The sequence below is a fragment of the Chiloscyllium punctatum genome, chromosome 16 (genome assembly GCF_047496795.1).
Source record: "Chiloscyllium punctatum isolate Juve2018m chromosome 16, sChiPun1.3, whole genome shotgun sequence".
Classification (NCBI taxonomy): Eukaryota; Metazoa; Chordata; class Chondrichthyes; order Orectolobiformes; family Hemiscylliidae; genus Chiloscyllium; species Chiloscyllium punctatum.
Genome location: NC_092754.1, coordinates 99,931,874 through 99,945,399, shown reverse-complemented (window position 1 = coordinate 99,945,399; position 13,526 = coordinate 99,931,874). Strand labels below are relative to the sequence as shown.

Sequence of the window (13,526 nt, the reverse complement as noted above, 5' to 3'; positions counted from 1 at the left end):
TTTAAAAATGCAAATGATACGGTGCTACATAAAAGTTAATTGCACAATTTAGGAGCTCATGGTATCGGCGTAATGTATTAGCATGGACTGAGGGTTGGTTAACCACACTGGCTGTTGCTGAGTCCTCACTTGGAGTACTGTATACAGTGTTAGTTCCCATATTTAGTAAAGGATAAACTAACATCGGAGACCATTCAAAAAAGATTCACTTAGTTGCTTTGAGGACAAAAGGGTTGACCTATCAAGAATAGATAAGCGGGGTGATCTTATGGAAACAAGATTCTGAGGAGCTTGACAGGGTAGATGTTGACTAGATCTTCTAGCACCAGTGAAGTCTCAAACCAGTTCACATTACATAAGGGAACATTAAAAGTAAAGAATTTTTTTCTCTCAGTGAATGGCTAGAATTTTCTCGCCCAAACAATTGTGAAAGTTAAATGTGGGAGGGAAATAGTTGGGTTACTCTTCGGAGGGTTGTTCTGGCTTGTTGGGTTGAAAGGCCTGTTTCCACATAGTAGAGAATCTGTGATTCTGTCTCAAATTATTTTAAAAGAGGGCACATAGATTTTTGAAATGTTGAGCAGTTGAGGGCTATGCGGATCAAGCATAAAAGAGGTGTTGAGGTCTGGATTGGCCAAGCCGTGATCTGATAGAATGGGGGAACAAGCTGAAGGCAATGAATGCCCTACTCCTGCTCCGGTTCCTTGAGGCTCCGTTTCATGTTTTTTGTTGTTTCCAAAGAAGAGCGTGATACAATGTGCTAAAGATCTCAGATGTTGTGAAAATGGGGTGTTTATGTACTGATTCAGATGGCATTGATTCATCAATCACAGCTATGCAGTCGTGAGTAGGAAGGCAATTCCCTCCATGAATAAAGGAATCTCCTGCAGAGCTCACACAAAGGGATCCTTCCCCTCAGTAAACTCTCCCATCACATTACCCAACATATCAGCTAAAGCAGGACGCACTGCGCATGCTCTAGCTAACAAAGTGACCCGCGGGTGATTGATGTCAGCACCGGACCAATGAAAGGACGGTGAGCGGAGCTGGAGGACTTAGCGGGAAGTTGGTCCTTCAGCCAATCAAAATAAATGAAGGGCGGAGCTAAACTAAACCATGTGATCCCCCTCGTGCGGCGCAGAGTCGCCGTAATGAATGCTCTGGAAGTTATGGAGAGAAAGGATACGGTAAGGAAAGAAATAAACAGGGAAACGGGAGAAAAACTGCGTTGCTATGAGCGGAGAGGTTTTACAAACAAATTGTGCCCGTCGGAAAACACAAATTTGAACGTCCCAGTCCCGTGTTTGCAGTAAATTAGGAATGGCCTCAGCGCGGTTGCGGGCCTGAGTGAGCGCCGCCATCTTTAATCGGGACAACGATTCACTGAACATGTGCACCGCCGCCATCTTTGTAGGGGGCAAGATGCAGCAAGGCGCATGTGCAGCCTTTCTCTAGTATAGAGTCACTGAGATCATAGCAGCCAATACTGCTCTGATTCACCTCTGGGCTCCCTCATAACCACTTTGTCAATATATAGCTTCCTCAATCTCGAACTATGGGTGTATTTTTACTCTTATAGACCCTTTGTAAGTGAGTTTTTCACTGCGGCCCAGCTCCTGACCATGTACTGCTGTATTATCAGATTACTTTTTTCTTGAATATTTTTGACAGTCAAGAATTCTTTTTTTCCAACAAGCAAGTGTATTTTCCTTCCATTTCTGACTATCAAATTCTGCACCATTTTCATTCCTTGTAATCCATTTTGCACTCCCTGAAACATCAACTGTGTTTCTCCTTCCACAGATACCAGTGATTAATGCCAAAGCCCTGTTGCTTGTGGCGAGGGTGATGTTTGACTTTCTTGTACAGCTGCAGTTTGTGTGGTGAAGGTGCTCCTACAATGTGGTTGGGTAAGTGACATTATAGATTATTCATTCAGCAACAGTGATGATTTGAAAATAATGCCCAAATCAACAACAGTTTGTATTTTTATTATCATGCTTATAATTTCACAAAAATACTATTGGGAACTTTAGACATAAGGCCAGAGATGCAGATATTAGGTCAGGTGACCAAAAGCATTGCCAAAAGCAGGTTTTGAGTGATGTCTTAAAGGTGGAAAGCAGACCTGTGAGGTTTTGGCTGCGAAGTTCAGACCATGCTGCTTCAGCAACTGTAGAAACAGACATACAGGTGAAGTAATGAATTAACAAATGGTTGGGAGTCTCGAAGAAAATGGGTTGTCGAGGTCTCGGTGTGTGTGGTGCAGGGAGCTAGGGATTATCACAGCCAGGAATTAAATCAAGTGTGAGAATTTTAAATTGAGGGATATTGGCCAGGTGCTGGCAGGTGACACTAGATTGGGTTGGGTTATCTGGCCGGCATGGACGGGTTGGACCGAAGGGTCTGTTTCCATGCTGTACATCTCTGTTGATTATAATTAGGAGCCTTTTCATGAATCAACAAGCAGAAATTTAGACTTTGTTGAGATTACAGGGAGGTTGAATGTGGGAAGCTGGCCCTGAGTGTGTTTGGAAAATGAAATCTGGAGATAACACAAGGTGGATGAGATGACATGAGCTGAGACAAGGGTGGAATCAGCTAGAAATAGTGGTCTTGGAGTGGGACTGAGTTATCACACTCACCTCACCTCTGGGATTCAGCTAGTTGCCAGATTGTGAATCAGGGCGGTAACACAATCGGGAGCTGAATGGTCCTGGTGGAGCCTAAAATGAGTCTCGCTGAGCTGACTGTTGCTGAGCAGCTGCTGCTTGGTAGCTCTGTCGATGACATCTTCCATCACTTTACTGCTGATCGAGTGTGGACTGATAGATGGAAATTGCCTGGGTTGGGTTGCCCTGTGTTTTTGTGTTGAACATCCCTGGGCAATGTTCCACATTCTCGGTAGATGCCAGTGCTGGAGCGGTACTTGGCTTGGTGGGTGGCAAGTTATGGAGCACAAGATATCAGTATTATTGCCAGAATATTGGCAGGGCCTGTAGCCTTTGCACTACTTAACCATTTCTGAACTGAACTGCTTTAAAAATCACTTCTGTGATGTTGGAAACCACTGGGGAAGCCTCAGATGGATCATCTCACTTTGCACTTCTGGCTGAAGATTGCTGCAAATGCTGTCATCTTATCTGGTGAATGGGTGTGTGAGGCCCCTCCATCAGTAAGGGTGGGGATATCTGTGATACTTCCTCCAGTGAGTTGTTTAATTGTCCATCACCGTTCACAACTGGGTGTGGCAGAACTGCAGAGCTCCGATCTGTTCCATTGGATGTAGGATCACTTAGCTCTGTTGCTTGCTGCTGATGCTGTTTGATATGCAGGTAGTTCTGTTTGATAGCTTCACCAGGTTGGCACTTTGTTTTTAAGTCTGCCTGGTGCTGCTCTTGGCATGCCCTCCTTTACTGTCCATTGTGATGGGTGAGAGCAGGATTTAAAACCCATGAGATTACAGATTGTGCTGGAGTACAGTTCTGCTGCTGTTGATGTCCCACAGTGCCTCAGAGATACCCAGTTTGAGATCCTACATCTCTTCGAAGTCTGTCCCATTTCAAACAGTGGTAGTGCCACTCAACACGATGGAGGTTTTTCTCAACTTTAAGGCAAGACTTCTGTCTCCAAAAGGAATGTGTGATGGTTGCTCTTACCGATACTGTCATAGACAGATGTATCTGCAGCTAGTCAATTCATAACAATGAGATCAAGTATGTTTTTCCCTCTTGTTGGTTCCCTCACCACCCGCTGCAGACTCAGTTGAGCAGCTATACCCTTTAGGACCTGACCAGCTCAGTCAGTAATTCTATTGCAGAGCTCGTCTCAATTGTGGACATTGAAATCCTGTACCCAGAGTACATTTGACACCATTTTATTGCCTCAGTGCTTCCTCCAAATGTTATTCAACATGAAGGAGAACTGATTCATCAGCCAAGGGAGGACGGGACGTGGTAATCAGCAGGAGCCATGAGACTTCCTGGTCTCCGGAGTCAATGCTGAGTACTCCCAGGGCAAATCCTCCCTGTCTGTACACCACTGTGCCACCACCTCTGCCTGGTCTGTCCTGCCGGTGGGACGGGACATATCCAGAGATTTCAGGAGAAAGTGAAGACTGCAGATGCTGGAGATCAGAGTTGAGTGTGGTGCTGGAAAAGCACATCAGGTCAGGCTGATGAAGGGCTTAGGCTAGAAACATCGATTCTCCTGCTCCTCGGATGTTGCCTGACTGATGTGCTTTTCCAGCACCACACACTCGATATCTAGGGATGGTGATGGTCGTGTCTGGTCATCTTTGTAAGAGATGATTCCGTGGGTATTACTTTGTCAGGCTGTTCCTTGACTGGTCTGCGAGACAGCTCTCCACCTTTTGGCACCAAAAACCATACGTTAGTGAAGAGGAGGTTGCACCATTGAGAGGGCTGATTCTGTGGTTGTAATTTCTGGTGCCTTGTTAGTTGCCAACTGGTCCATCCAGTTTCATTCCTGTATTGTGACTTTGCAGTGATTAATACAGTGAGTAGCTGGCTGGGCCGCTGTCAGGTTGGCAGGATTTTTTCGCCATTGACAATGGTTTCATGGAGATGAGATTCCTAATACGTTTTTTTTCTTGAATTCAGATTCCACCATCTGCCAAGATGGGATTCGAAACAGGACTTCAGTCATTTGTTTTAATATTCTGGATAAAAGCTAAATACATCAGTTTTGTTCACTCATTTTAAATATCACTAACCCTGGTTTTGTTTCTTTGTGAAACACTGTCCATCATCCTGTCTCCTCCAACAACGAGTGAGGAGCACATGGAGTTTCTCTGTCACTAAGACTGAGATAATCCGATCTGCTGTTTCTCTCCCGCCCACTAGCCCACTGAGCCAAACTGCCTCACGTGGTGTTCCTGGTTTTGTCCGAAACCTACATCTTTCTCCAGTCTCTTGTCAAGCCTTATCAGAGCTCACCTTGACCCTTTACCCTAATCTCACTAAACTCACTTTCCAACTCTCTTTCCTCCACTGCCGCCTCATCACCCCCCCTCGCCAATTCATAGATATTGTTCCTTGTTCTGTCTGTTGGTCTTTTCTGGTTATGTCCTTCTCTCCCATTCTGTGAAAAACTAATATTTGACCTCACCGTTGTTGGAAAATCCTGCTCCATCTCCACTCTCCCTTTCCTTTCTGAATTCCTTGCATTTGGTGTCCCTCAACGATCTATCCTTGGTCTCTCCTATATCTCACGTACATAGTGCCAGGAGGTGATATCATCCAAACACAGTGTTAGGTTTGACATGTACACTGACGATGCCCAGCTCTCCGTCCCCATCATCCCTCTCCATTACTCCACTGTTACTCAGTTATCAAACTGCTTATCACATTCCCACTACTCGATTAGCTGCAATTTCCTCCAATGAAACGTTGTCATGGTTAAACCCATTGCCTTACCTTTACCTTTCTGCTGAGCCCCTCCCTCCCACTGGGAACTGTCTGAGGCAGAACGACACTCTTCACAATATTGCTGTTATGTCTGACCCCAAGGTGACCTTCTGTTCAGACATCCACACAATCACAATACCAGGAAATCCAATCTCTTAAACGTTGCTCTTCTCCACCTCACCCCAGCTCCATTGCTACTGAAACCCCTTACCCACGTCTGTGTCGCCTTAAACTTGAATCCAAAACAGAACTCTTGATTCCGTAACTCAGAATCTTGTTTCAGGCTCCCCTCTCAGTATTTACCCTCGGACACATCCTCTCAGTATTTATCCTGTCAAACCCCTTAAGAATCCCATCTGTCTCAATGAGATCACCTCTCTTTCTCCAAAATCCAGTGAGTAGAGTCCCAACCTTTTCAGCCTTTATTTAAAAGATAATCCCTCCAAACCAGGGATCATCTCATTGAATCTTCCCTGAAATGCCTCCAATAAAGTGACACATTTCCTTATCTAAAGGGACCAAAACTGCTCTCATTCCTGCAGATATGGTGGTCTCACCAGCACTTCCACACATTACTCTCGGGTATATACTCCAAGCTCTAATAATGAAAAACTTTGAAATGAAACATTCCATTCCCCTTCCTGATTCCCTGTTGTAACTGTGTGATAGCTTTCTGTGTTTCCTGAACAATTACCCCTGGTCCCTTTGTTGTGCAGCTTTCTACAGTTTCCACCATTTAAATAGTACTTTGTTCTTTTATTATCTCCTCCAAAATGAGCAACTTCCCATTTTCCCAAGTTACACCCCATCTAGCAACTTGTTGCCCCCTTCTCCTGTGCATCTCTCTCGTTTCATAATCCTCTTAGACCTTTACAGTTATGCCTTTTCTAGGAGATATTCCCCCACTTCCCCTTCTTCCAAACATTTACTGGGTGCACTGGGCAGTGGGAAGCAGGCGGAGTTGCTATCTTTTTAGGGATATGCTTTGGAGTGATTGAGAGGATCTTCCTACCCATTGGTCAGGTTGGAGACAACTTGCCCATCGTTAGGCATTAGCCTTTCACACCCATGTCTTGTGCTGCCGCTCTGCCTCATCAATGAAATGAAAGAAAAGAAAGTAATTCTTGTTCCCCATATCTCACTGATGCTTGGATCATTTTCTCCAATGTGTCAAAGAACTGCTGTGTTCAGTCACATGAGATATCAAGTTGGAATCTCCTAGAAACCCACAGATTTCCCCCTGAGTTGACTGCTGATGTCCTCAAGGGTAATATGTACAGTAATCCTGGGCCACGAGGAGGAGATGTGGGTTTCTAACTTGAACTGATAGTGACAGATTTTATAAACTTGTATTAGTAATCTCAGTAAATATTCTGCTAAACTCTGATTGAATTACTCAGTACATCAGGATCTGGATATTCACATTGTGTGTGTGAGTATTGTGTTCCAGATCAATCCCATTTGCTGCTTAAAAATTCTCCTTTGAATCATCGCATCCTCTCAAAAGGTCTCCCCAAACCTTCAATGTGTCATGTAATCCTTTTATGATGACCTGATGAGTGTAAGGTTTATTATTCGAATGTGTAATTTTTGTATAAGGATGTCTTAGAGAGGGAGCAGAATATTCTTAAAGGGGAGAATATACATTTTGAGGGGAGGCAGTTGTTTATTGCTGTCAATGACAGGAATAGAAGAGTTCACATTATTGGATCATTGGAATCTCTTGTGGGGTAGAATTGCCCTCCATCAGAAGGATGGATTGTACTGGCACTGGAAGGGAACAGTTGCTAGCTCTATTCAGGAGGCATTAAACCAGTGAAGAAATGGGAGTAAACCCAGAGAGAGAGAGAGTGAGGGAAGAGCTCAGTCTGACTCTGGTGCAGTTCAGACGTCAAACAGTCAAGGCAGACAAGGGCAAGGCACAGAATGAGCAGTTACTCTGCATTTATTTCAATGCAGGAGGCCCGATAGGTCGGGCAGAGGAGCTCAGGGTATGGTTTTGAACATCGCACTGGGGTATTATAGCAATTACAGAGGCATGACTTAATGATGGATAGAACCAGCAGCTTAATGTTCCAGTGTATAGATGCTATAGCAAAGATAGAAAGGGGGCAACAGAGCAGGGGGAGTGGTATTTTTGATTAGGGATAACATTACAACTGGGCTTCAAGAGGGTATTCCTGGGAGTACATCCAGGCAGGTTATACAGTTGGAACTGAGAAATAAGAAAGGGATGATCTCCTTATTGGGATGGTAATGTTGACCCCCTTCCCCAGTAGTCAGCAGGGATTTGAAAAGCAAATTTACTAAGAGATCACTTATCTGTAAGGACAGTATGGTTGTGTACAAGACTTGACCTTCTTTGTTATTCATTCACAGGATGAGGGTATCACTGCCTGGGCCCAAAGGACAGTAAAGAGTCAACCACATTGCTGTGGGTCTGGAGTCTCATGTAGGCCAGACCAGGTAAGGATGGCAGATTCCTACCCTGACGGGTATTAGTGAATCTGATGAGGCTTTTTTTTTTTTGCAATAATCAACAGTGGATTCATGGTCTTTAATAGATTCTTAATTCCAAATTATTATTGAATTCACATTCCACTGACTGCCGTGACTGGATACAAACCCTGGGCCCCAGAACGTTATCAGGGTGTCTGGATTATCCATCTAGTGATAATCTCACTCGGCCATTTGGCAGGGTGAGTGACTGAGGTATCCGTGGGGCAGCACATCAGCACCAAAGATCCCATGGTCTCTGTGGAAGATAGAAAGGGCTGGGGAGGGAGATATATCCCTGGTGGTGGGGTCAGACTGTAGGTAGCGGACATAGCAGAGGTTACTGGAGATTAGTGGGTGGCAGGTGAGGAGTGGGGGATTATATTCTTATTGTTGTTGGATGGGTGGGGGGAAGACGGAGGTACAAGAAGTGGAGGATATGCGTTGGAGTGCATTGTTGATCAAGTGGGAGGGAAATGCGGTCCTTGAAAGAGGAAACCTTTCTGGGATGTCCTGGAGTGGAATTGCTTCTCCTGGGAGCAGATATGGCAGAGGCGGCGGAATTGGTAGTACAGGATCACGTTTTTACAGGAATATACGTGAGGGTAATCAGGAGAGCAAAAAGGGGACTTGGAATATCTCTAGGAAATAGTTTAAGGAGAATCCAAAGAGATTCTACAAATACTTTAAGGATAAAATAACCAGACACAGAATAGGACCCCTTAACGATCAACAAGGCCATCTATGGAACAACAGGAGGTGGGAGAAATACTATGCTATTCTATTCTGGAGAGTTTGGAGAAATAAATAGTGATAACTTGAAAAGTGTCTATGTTACAGAGGAGGAAGTACTGGATGTCTTAAACAGTGGCAAGGTGGATAAATCCCTGGGACCTGATCAGGTGTATCCCAGAAATTTGTGGAAAGCTAGGAAGGTGATGGCAGTGCCCCTTCCTGAGGTATTTATATCATTGTTTGTGACAGGTGAGGTGCTGGAAGATGGGTGCCATTATTTTAAAAAGGTGGTAAGGAAAGGCCAGGGAACAAGAGAACAGTCAACCTAACGTCAGTGGTAGGTAAATTGTTGGAAGGGATTCTGAGGGACAGGATTTACATGTATTTGGAAAGATGAGGAATGATTAGTGATAGTCAACGTGGCTTTGTGTGTGGGAAATTCTCTCTCTCTAACTTGATTGAGTTTTTTTGAAGATGTGACAAAGATGATTGATGAAGGCAGACTGTGGACGTTGTCTATATGGGCACTGAACGATGTTCCACAAAGCAGACTGGTTAGCAAGGTTAGATAACATGAAATGTTGGGAGAACTAGCCATTTGGATACAAAACTGGCTTGAAGGTAGGAGGAAGAGGGTGGTGATGGAGGGTTGCTTTGCGGACTGGAGGCCTGTGAGCAGCATTGTCCTGCACGAATGGATATTGGGTCCTTAAATAAATGACTTGGATGTGAATATATGAGATATGGTCAGTGGGTTTACAGAAGACACCAAAATTGGAGGTGTAGTGGACAATGAAGAAGGTTAGTTCAGAATGCAACAGTATCTTGACCAGATGGGCCATTGGAGCGAGGATTGGGAGACTGGGTTCAATTTAGACAAATGTAAGCTGTTGGAATTTGGAAAGGCAAATCAGAGCAGGACTTGTACACTTAATGGTAAAGTCCTTGGGAATGTTGCTGAACATAGAGACCAAGGAGTGCAGGTTCATTGTTCCTTGAAAGTAGAGTCGCAGGTAGGCAGACTAGTGAAGGTGGTGTTTGGTATGCTTATATTTATTGGTCAATGCATTGAGTACAGAAGCTGGGACGTCAAATTGTGGTTGGACAGGTCATTGATTAAGCCATTTCAGGAATTATGTTTTAAGTTCGAAATTCCCTGTTCTGGAAAGGATGTTGTGAATCTTGAAAGAGTTCAGACAAGATTTACAAAGACTTTGCTAGGGTTGAAGGATTTGGGCTACAGGGAGAGGCTGAATAGGCCAGGGTTAATTTCCCTGGAGAGTCAAAGACTGAGAGGTGACTTCATGGAGATTTATAAAATCATGAAGGGCATGGATAAGGTGAACAGCCAGGGTCTTCTCCCCCCCCCCCCCCCCAGTTAGGTGGGTTCAAAATAAGATCACATGGGCTTAAGTTGAGATGTCAAAGATTAAAAACAGATCCTAGGGGCAAAGTTTTCAAGCTGTGTGTGGTGTATGTGTGGACTGAGCTGCCAGATAAAGTAATGGAGACTGATACAATTACAACATTTGAAAGGCATCCGATTGGGTACGTGAATAGGAAGAGTTTCCAATGATATGGACCAATAACTGGCAAATGGGGCTCCGTTTGTTGAGGATTTCTAGTTGGCATCAACCAATTGGACCAAAGGTCTGTTTCTGTGCTGTACATCTCTATGACACTAATAAATGAAAATAAGATGTGTTCCTCTTTTGTGGAGAGCTAGCAGAAGCACAGATAATTGTCCTTGGAGCTGAGAAGGTTAAGCAGTGATTTTGACCAGGTGCAAATTTGTTTCTAGGATATCTAATCTGCAGAGAGAGGGGAATTGTTAACAATGTCATAATTTTAGTAACTATTTTCAGGTAATTGGCAAATAATGTGAATATGTGAACATTATTTTATTCAGTAAGTTCTGAGTATCTGGAACAGTCTGAATGGCAGCTGGACACAGACTCAGTAGTTATTCATAAACAGATTTGGAATTTTACTTTTTAAGGGAAGATTTGAGGGTCTATGGGCAAATGGGAAGGGAATTGGGACAGATTTTCAGCATCTTCAGAGGGAGAGGTTACAGCCCCAATGGGTTGAATAGCCCCAGCCCCTGTGCTCTGTGATACTGTCCCATTGACTGTGAATGTTGAAGCTCATCCCAGGGGAGAGAGAGGGAGGATCCCACCACTCACCTCACAATGGGCCCCGATGATTGATGTCAGCGCAGGCCAATGGGGGGCAGAGGGCAGTACTGGAGGACCAGGTCGTACCACTTTGTCCTCCAACCAATCGGAGTGAATGAGGGCATCCTCAAGGCTGGAACTAAAGAAAGGCACATATCGCAGAGATTTGCGGAACTGGAGGACATGAGATAGGGAGCGTTCTGTGGCTGGTGAGGAATTATATAAATAAGGAAGAGTTGTGAGGCTGGATGAGGTGACAGTGATCGGGAGAGTTGAGGATGGAGGAATTTAGAGTTAGTGAGGATTAGAGTCCTAATGTTATACAGCAAGGAAACAGGCCCTGTGGTCCAACCAGTCCATGCCGACCATAATTCCAAACTGAACTAATTGTACCTGCCTCCACTTGGTCCACATCTCTCCAAATATTTCCTATTTACGTACTTATCTGAAGGTCTTTTAAATATTGTAATTGTATTCACAGCTACCACTTCCTCTGGAAGTTCATTTCAGATGTATACATTTTTTTTTAAAACTAATGTCTTTTCTCAAATCTTTCTAATTTCTTCTCAAAATGAATGCACCCGAGCTTTGAATCCCCCTCTCCCCCGGCTACACTCTTTCTGATTTTGTAAGCCTCTAATAAGGTCACCCCTCAACTCGTGCACGCCAGTGAAAAAAATTCCCAGCCTATCCAGCCTCTCCTTTGAACACAATCCTTCCATTCATGACAATATGCTGGTAAATCTCTTCTGAACCTGCTCCAATTTAATAATATCCTTCCTATAACAGCACAACCAGAACTGGACAGAGTATTCCAGAAGAGGCCTCCCCAACGTCCTGTACATCCTCAACATAACGTCCCAACTCCTGGACTCAGAGGTCTGAACAATGAAGGTAAGTGTGTTAAGCAAAGCACCTTCTTCACCACCCTGTCTACATGTAACACAAACTTCAGAGACGTGAAGCTCTCAGTCTCTCAGGCCCTACTTTTATTGAGTGTAAATCCTACCCTCGTTTGTTTTGTCAGGATGTTATATTTTGCATTTATTCCAATCCAAAAAATTTTTGAGTATAAAGGCTGTAGGAGTATAATTAAAAGGGAAATCAGGAGGCAACAAATGGACGTGAGATAGCTTTGGCACATAGGGTTCAGGATAATCCAAAGGGCTTTTGTAAATACATGAGGAACAAAAGGCTAACTAGGAAGAAAATAGAGACCCTCAAAGATCAGCAAGGCAGCCATTGTGTGGAGATGCAGGCATTGGGCAAGATAGGAAACAAGTATTTTGGATCAGTGTTTACTGTGAAGAAGTACATGGGAGATATAGAATGTGGGGAAATAAATGCTGACAACTTGAAAAATGTCCATATTACAGAGGAGAAGGAGGTGCTCAATGAGTGGCTAAGGAGCTGGTGCAGGGGAAAAGGATTCACATTTTTTGGATCATTGTGATCTCCTGGAGTAGAGTTGACCTGCATAAGAAGGATGGATTGTACCTGAATTGGAAGGTGTCTAATATCTAGGCAGGGAGACTTGCTGGTGATACTCGGGAGGCATTAAACCAGTGAGGGAGTGGGTATAAACCCAAGAAGATAGTGAGGAAAGAAGTATGTCTGAGGCTGGTACAGTTCAGAAGTCAAATAGTCAAGGCAGGCAAGGGCAAGGCACAGAATGAAGTCGGACTGAGCAGTTACACTGCATTTACTTCAATGCAAGAGGCCTGACAGGGAAGGCAGATGAGTTCAGGGTATGGTTTTGAACATGGCACTGGGATATTATAGCAATTACAGAGGCATCACTCAGGGATGGATAGGCCTGGCAGCTTAATGTTCCAGGGTATAGATGCTATAGGGAGAATAGAAAGGGGGACAAGAGAGGAGGGGAGTGACATTTTTGATTCAGAATAGCATTATGTTTTTGCTGAGGGAGGATATTCCTGGGAGTACGCCCAGTGAAGTTATTAGGTGGAACTGGGAAATAAGAAAGGGATGATCATCTTATTGGGGTTTTCTGTATGGATTTCGTCCGGGCGCTCTGGTTTCCTCCCATAGTCCAAAAATGTGCAGGTTGGGTGGATTATCCAGGCTGAATTGCCCACAGTGTTCAGGGATGTGTAGGTTGGCTGGTCCTGGGAAATACAATGTTACAGTGGAAGGTTAGGAGGCTCTCCAGGTCAGTATCAATGTGATGGGCTGAATGACCTGCGTCCACTCTGTTGGGAGTCTCTGATAATTCTACTAGTGTTAAAAGAGTTACAGAAAATAATATACCAGATCTAAAAGTTAAGGTTCTGAATTGGACAAAGGCCAATTTTGATGGCACAAGGCAAGAACTTTCATCTGGCCCCTCAAGCCTGCTCTACCATTCAATAAGATCAGGGCTGAGCTTTTCATGGCCTCAGCTCCACTTTCCTGTTCTCTCACCATAATCCTTAGTTCCTTTCCTGTTCACAAATCTACCTTTTGACCTTAAGATAGTCAAGTCGCTAACCTAAATTGCTGCACTCAGCAGCAAATTCCACAGATTCACAGATTTAGCTGAAGAGGTCCAACCTGAACTCAGTCCTAAATCTGATACCCCCTTATTTTGATGCTCTGCTCCCTAGTTTGACCCACCCCTAGTGGAAATCACCTCCCTGCTTCTATCTTATCTACACCGTTCATAATTTATTTTTTTTCCCATCCAACC

General features: G+C 44.1%; 1 long non-coding RNA gene across 1 annotated transcript in view; it reads left to right on the top strand.

Moving 5' to 3' along the window:
• The first annotated feature begins 1,124 nt into the window (after positions 1–1,124).
• LOC140487238 (uncharacterized) overlaps positions 1,125–13,526 on the top strand; it is a 30,581-nt gene continuing 18,179 nt past the window's right edge. Inside the window, exons 1-4 of the long non-coding RNA XR_011962832.1 lie at positions 1,125–1,187; positions 1,804–1,910; positions 7,809–7,895; positions 11,627–11,731. This is a non-coding gene — a long non-coding RNA (uncharacterized lncRNA). The remainder of the gene's footprint in view (positions 1,188–1,803; positions 1,911–7,808; positions 7,896–11,626; positions 11,732–13,526) is intronic.